Genomic DNA, 7,169 nt, shown 5'->3' with positions numbered 1-7,169 from the left:
CTGTGGTGACATCCAAGCCCTTTCTGGTGTCCAGTTTGGCCGGCCTAAGGAGAAGCCTCTTCTACCTCGTGACAAGCTGCGTCTCCTGGACTCAGCCCCTGTGACCCTTCCTCAAGTGTAGAGCCTCTTCCACGATGCCTTCTCTTTTGAATCCTGCCTGATCTAAAAGTCAAACATTCCCACATCCTCCACCCTCGGGGATGGAGCCCTGGCAGGGCTGAGCACAGGGCGACTGTCCCAGTGGCATAAGCACCACCCTGAAGCATCCAGGGGTGCCCGCGTCCTGTGTCTGCACAGACAGCCCTGCTCAGTGGCCCCTCAGCCTTGTGCTTCCCATGACAGAAGACTCTGATGATCCTCTGCAACACCCACCCACTCACTGTGCAGGCCGGCCACAGCCACGCAGGGCAGCTGTCCTTAGGCCAAAATCCCCAAAGAATACATCTGGTCACTGGCTTTCATCATCATCAGAATTATTGCATGGAGAAGGAAAGCGCCGGACACATACTTAGTTCGACGTCAGCATTTCACATTGTATGTCGAAGCAGTAACCCGAACCCCATAAATGTGTCAATGTACAAAGTTATGATTTAATAAAAAATAATAATAAAATTAACCCCCCCCCCAAACTTGCCCTGTCATTTACGGTGACAGCTTGGGTGAGTCACTTAGCTGCTTTGTGCTTCAGTGTCCTCACCTGTAAAACAAGGACCGTAACAGTGACTGTGCCAGTGAGCATGTGCATAAGCGAGCTTCCACACGGAGGTGCTCGAGCAGCGACTGAGTGTGTGGTGTCGCCGTGCCCTGGGGTGGTGGGAACTGACCTGTGGACCCTTATGACAATGTCTTTGCAGTGGCTGTTGCTGTTGCAAAATCAAGCCTGGGGTTTGTCTTGGCCTAATATGTTTCCATTTTCAATTGAAAATTAAATTTCAGACTTCAGCTGGATGGCTGCTCCCTGGGCGCTGGCCAGTGAGCTCTGAGTAACTGCAGACAGGGTGCGGTCACCGGGATTTGGTGGATTCTTCCCCTGTGGTTTTGGGCAGGCTGCTCCGTGATGGGCAGCTGCACAGTTTTAGGACTAGACTTTCCGGGAGAGCGTTCGGGTCACTCTGGGCGTCAGCAGGAAAGGGCTGCTCTTGGGCAAGGTCATCAGCCCGTCTGCAGGAGCTGCCTCTTCTGACCTGTAGCCCCTCAGCTGGCCACGGCCTAGGCAGCGTCCAGCTCCAGTGCCGGCTGCTTCTCTGTCTAGGCTTTGTCCCCACTGAGCCAGTGGCATGTTCAGCCTCGACTGCTCCCTTGCTATCGTCCTGCACTTCTCTGGCCACAGGCCCCTTCTCCAGTGCCCACCATGGGGTGGGAGGGAAGGCTGAGGTAGAGCTCCAGACAGACCTGTCCCCCACCGTGAGGTCTCTGCCACTGGCATGGCTCAGTTGGCCCAGCTGCTGCACCCACTCTTGGCTGTTCTCCAACTCGCCTGGGGTGAGCTGACTCTGACCCAGCACTCCAAGGCAGAGGGTGTTTTTTCAACATGTCCTTAGCTGAGTTAAACATATACAGGAATTCTTTGTATTATTTTTGTAATTTTCTGTGAATCTGAAATCATTGTACAGAAGACAATAAAATAATTACCAAGAAAAAAACAAAACAAAAAACTTGTCCTTGGGACCCTCTGCAGACCCATTCACAGCCCACTCTCCATGGCTCCAGGTCTGGCCAGGATGAAAATTCAAACTTGAATGAAGAGCTTGGTCACATTCTGAGTGTGCCGCGAGGCTTTGCACCACGCTGGGCCACTGGCGTCAGATGCAAATGGAGTCAGTAATTCTGCAAAAAGTTGCCAGACAATGTATCCCATTGGCACCAAGCCTAGAATTATAATCAGATCTTGACTTCTTCAAAGCCTTCTTGCTTTGGATTTTCCAAATCGAAAATAAATATAGAGGGCAATTACCTTCCTTTAGTTCTCTGAGGTATGAAGGGGAGTTTTCATCCATTAATTCACGAACCCTCTCATTTCATTCGGAAGGTATTAGCCCGTGGAACTTGTTAACTCAGTATCAACACAGTCTGTCTAGGTTTTGACTGAAAAGAGAGAGGAGTTATTATGCTCTAGGTTAATATTTTCCTCTCTTAGAAGTCTCAAGCGTGCCAGACGCTCCTCAGGCAAAAACGGCTGTTTCCTGCGCGTTAGTGGAGGCATTGTTCACGTGGGTCCGCGGACTGGCTGCGCTCGGACTGACCGTCAGGGGGCAGCAAATCCTAACCTCTGGGCTGCTCGGGGCGGCTCTGCCAATGGCCAGGCTGGTTGGAGCAGGGTCTGAGAGAGGGAATGGTTATTGGATTACTGGCTGCCTTCTGGGGGCTTCTCCGGGCTCGATATGAAATCTCTTCTGGAGGAAAAGCAGAGCTTCTTCAGCGTCCTTCCGGGATTGCTGCAGACGTGACCAGACCTAGTAATTACTTCAATCAGGTGCTGAACTTGAAAGATGGAAGTGATATGTGGGTGGGGTTGATCTCCATAGGGCTCTTCTGAGTGTCCCTTTCAAGTTCTCAAGCTCAGTCTGGGGACCTCCGGTAAGCACAGATGACCAAATTCAACCCTGGGCTCCAAAGGAAAGTTTGGGGGGTGAATCCACTTGCAAACACTTCCTTGATCTCCAGCCCCCAGGGCCCCAGCAGGCGGCTTGGTCGCACTGGAGCGTGGCTCTCACTGGTTCTGAGATGTCACAGGTCCTCGTGGTGCTGACACATGGGCAGGGGGTGCTGGTTCATGCAAGGCTCAGTGTTCAGCTAAGCCAAACGGACAGGGATGCCTGGTGGTTTTGTGGCCTGGCTGGGCACAGGGTATGGGTCACATGTCTCAGAGGTCACCCCCAAGCTCCAGCCAACTCTGCCAGGGTCAGCGGAATCTGCAGTTGTCATTATTCTTGAGAATGGGGGTAAGGGGATGGGGAAGAGGGAGAGACCAGGGAGTCTCCCACTCAGAGAGAACAAAGACACAGGAAATAATGACAAAAAATGGAACTCGGAGTTGATGCTTTTGTTTATAAAGAACTTTTGCATCCTGCATTATCTCACTTGAGCCCCTGGAAGAACCTGTGAAGTGGCTAAGGAGGTGAACAGCCTGGATAGGAGAGTAGCAGAGCAGGGAAGAAAGGGGGTCTGGGAGTGACGATGGGGGGCAGAGCTGCCCCTCCCCAGGAGAGAAAGCACCGCTGTCTCCCTCCCTCCTGTCCGCCCTCCTGCCCTCCCACCTCCCAAAGGATGGGCTCCTGATAGACTGAGGTCCTCAAACCCTGATCTCATCTAAGAGCTTAGCCTTTGTGCTAACAAAATCAAACATTAACACTCCTCATAGCCACTGTAAAGCATGTATTTGACACATTGTGCTGTTCTCAGGGAGGTAGTTATATTTTTTTGAGACAGAGTCTCACTATGTTGCCCTAGGTAGAGTGCCCTGGCATCACAGCTCACAGCCACCTCCAACTCTTGGGGTTAAGTGATTCTCTTGCCTCAGCCTCCCAAGTAGCTGGGATTATAGGCATCTGGCCTACAATCTGTTACTGTTGTCATTGTTGTTGAGCAGGCCCTGGCCAGGTTTGAACCCACCAGCTCTGGTGCATGAGGCCAGCCCCCTAACCACTGAGAAAAGGTGCTGAGCCAAGGGAGGTAATTTTTTGAGATGTAAATAATTCTCTCCTTTGCGTCTGGACCAAAGAACAAATGGAATAAAACCAAAAAAAGTTTTAGAGTGAAAAAAAAGCCCCCCCCACCCCATCCCGGCAACCCCCTACACAAAAAACAACTTGATGTTGTCCTCTCCTGAGCTCGGGGCCAGGCATCCCATCCACAGTGGCCCTATAGCATTCTAATGAGACAGTTTCTTGTCTCTTTTTGAGAGCCCGCACAATCCCCTCAACTGGGTTATGATAACCTCGGGAGCAAGGCCGTGACCTACTCCCTTTGAAAGTACAAAAAGCTTGGAGCACAGTGCTGAACCTGTGGTGAGTCTCCCACCCAGGAGTGCAGAGAGCAGATGTGGCCAAGTCATGGGAGGAGGGGAAGGAGCCCAAATGCGTCAAAATGGGGAGCACCACTCTGGTTCTTTTGGTGATGAAGCACAGACAGGGATTCTGGCTTAGCAGTCCCATAATTAAAAGTGGGAAAGTGTTGGAAAGAGGCAGGTTTCACAGGCCGAGGGGTGGCTGTGGGGTGCTGAGGTGCCCCTTCTGTGTCTGGTGTCTCTCCTGGGGGACCTGCCTTGGACATGCCCAGCCTCAACCCCCAGGATCTGTCTAATCACAGACTCCCAGGAGCCTGAGTTTCATTAGATCAACGGGATGTAGCAAGAGAGGCCTTGTAGTGTGAGAGTGTATGTGTGTGTGTGTGTGAGAGAGAGAGAGTTAGTTGTTGAGGAGATCTCAGGGAACTCAGGGAACCAGTTCAAGTTGTCTATCTCATCCCAGACATTTTCATCCATTATCTTGTCCAGTCCTACCATAACCCTGTCAGAGGGCCATCATTTTTTTTTTTTTTTTCACATTGAATGCTAAACTCAATAGGAAAGAACCCTACTTTCTGGGAGTTTTTTTCCATTTAACTCTCTATATGTTTCCTATAAAAATAGTATATCATTTCTTTTTTCAAGACAGAGTCTTAGTTTGTTGCCCTGGGTAGAGTGCTGTGGTATCATAGCTCACAGCAACCTCCAGCTCCTGGGCTCAAGTGATCCCCTTGCCTCAATCTCCAGAGTAGCTGGGACTACAAGTGCCTGTCGCAATGCCCAGCTTGTTTTAGAGATGGAGTCTCACTCTTGCTCAGGCTGGTCTCGAACTCCTACGCTCTGGCAATCCACCCACTTTGGCCTCCCAGAGTGCTAGTTACAGGGGTGAGCCACAGGATCCAGCCTAGAATAGTATATCTTCTTGAAGGGCTACTATGTTTTTTATTAATAAAACATTTAGAAAATAGAGAAAAGTACTGAGACCAAAGCTAACATTCCCCGTAATCCACCATTCAGAGAGAATGTGGTCATGTTTGGTTGATGTAACCAGTTTTATTTATACACATACACACTCAGACAGAGGTTGCCAAAAAAGTGTATATACGTTTTAAGAAAGGAAAAAACTGTATTGAAATTGCAATGCTCTATATATACTGATATCAAAAGATGAACACAAGGCACCTTTGAGCATTTCTTGTCATTGTAGAAGTCAAACGTGACTTGAATATCACAATTTTTTCCATTCTTAAAATGTGCATACACTTTTGGCACCCTCTGTCCATGCATACTTATATACATATACACGTATGTACTTTAATAAAAGTGTGACTTTAATGACCACATGGTTTTGTGGCCACTCTCTTCGTTTGCTGCATTCTCAGTTTTGCCAAATGTTAATTCCTATCACTTTTAATGGGTGCCTAATATATCCCCTCTCACACAGGTGGACAAATTCATTTAATCTGTGCCTCATTGTTGGACATTGAGGATCTTGAAATGTTTTTGCTGTTGAATGCAATGAGGTGATAAACATCCTTGAGAAAGTATCTTTGTACATCCAATTACCTTGGTATAAATTTCTACAAGTGGAAGTGCTGGGTTAAGGGATAGGCATTTTAAAGGTTTTTAGATAAGTAGGATCAAATGCTCCTCTGAAATGTTGACCCCACCCCTGCTAAAAAAGATGGGAATACCCAGTATTTTTTTATTTATAAAATATTTTCCTGTTTACAGGAGAAAAGTGACATCTCGTTGCTATTTAAATTTTTAAGATTAAAAAAATTACCTTTTATTGAGATATAAGTTATGTAAAAAGCACTCTTCTTACGTGTCAACTCTGTGAATGTTTGTGTACAGACATGTCCACGTTACCAACACCCAGAAGAAGATGCAGAGCATTCCCACCATCTAGAAGGCTCTCTGTGCCCCTCCCAGCTGACTCCTCTCTCTGAAGGGTAACCACTGTTTTGTTCCTTTCTCCTTAGAACAGTTTTGCCTTTCTGGACTCTCCTATAAATGGAAACATCAGCATCCATTCCTTTGTGCCTGGCTTCTTTCACTCAGTGTGATGTCTGTGGATTCCGCCAAGTTGGTCCCTCCATGGTGTGCTCATTCTCTGTGCTGTGTATATTTTGTTGTATGGATGGATGACAACTGATCCATTCTTCTTTGGAAGGATATTTTGGTTGTTTTCTGTTTGGGACTGTATCAATGTTCTTGTAAAGTCTTTCTGTGGCCTAAGCACTCATATCCACGGGGTATGTGCCGAGGACTGGAGGTGTTGAGTCAGACAGTATATTTAGTTTTAGCAGATACTTCCAAATATATTTTCTAAGTGGTTGTATCAATTTACACTCCCACCAGAGGTGCATGAGTGTTCCATTTGCTCCACATCCTTGCCAACATGTAGTATTTTTAGTCCTTTAAGTTTCAGATACTCTGGAGTTTTTTATTTGTATTTTTATTGCTTTAGGTGAGGTTGATTATTTTTGTTTCATGTATATCAACTACTTGCATTTTTTTTTACTTGTTTATTCAAGACTTTTACCCTTCTTTTGTATTGGGGTTATTATATTTCTTATTGATTTTTAAGAGTTGTTTCTATATTATTATAACACTTGGTTATATAATATTCTGACAGTTAAGTTCATGAACTCATGCTGGAAAAAAGTGCTACAGATCTTGTTGCTGAATATCACTATAGTCACCTTCAAAATACTCCCTTTGGGAAGCTATGCACCAACACCAGCACTTAGTCCATCCTTCATAGCAATTTCAGAACTTTTTATGACGTTCCTTTCAAAATGTCTTCCTTTCAATATTTACTTTATCTTCAAATAAAGATAAAGGTACCAGATCAGGTGAGTAGGGATGGTATTCCAATACAGTTATTCATTTACTGGCTAAAAACTCCCTTGCAGATACAAGATCATTGCCGTGATACAACAGCCATGATGCACTGGCCAAGGTTTTCAGTTAACATTTTCCTAACTATCAAAGTTTACTTGGTCTGCTGTGCTTCTTACAGTCAGCCAATGATTTTGATGGACAGTTTGATGGATTTTCCCAATGTTTTTGTCAGTTCTGTTCATTACTGGCTGCCCTAACTCTTCTTCTGGAATGACTATCAGAGCTGTTGTTGTATGGCACACAAAACCATATA

Source organism: Nycticebus coucang, chromosome 16 (assembly GCF_027406575.1).
Source record: "Nycticebus coucang isolate mNycCou1 chromosome 16, mNycCou1.pri, whole genome shotgun sequence".
In the NCBI taxonomy this organism is placed as follows: Eukaryota; Metazoa; Chordata; class Mammalia; order Primates; family Lorisidae; genus Nycticebus; species Nycticebus coucang.
Note: the sequence above shows the minus strand (reverse complement) of the source record.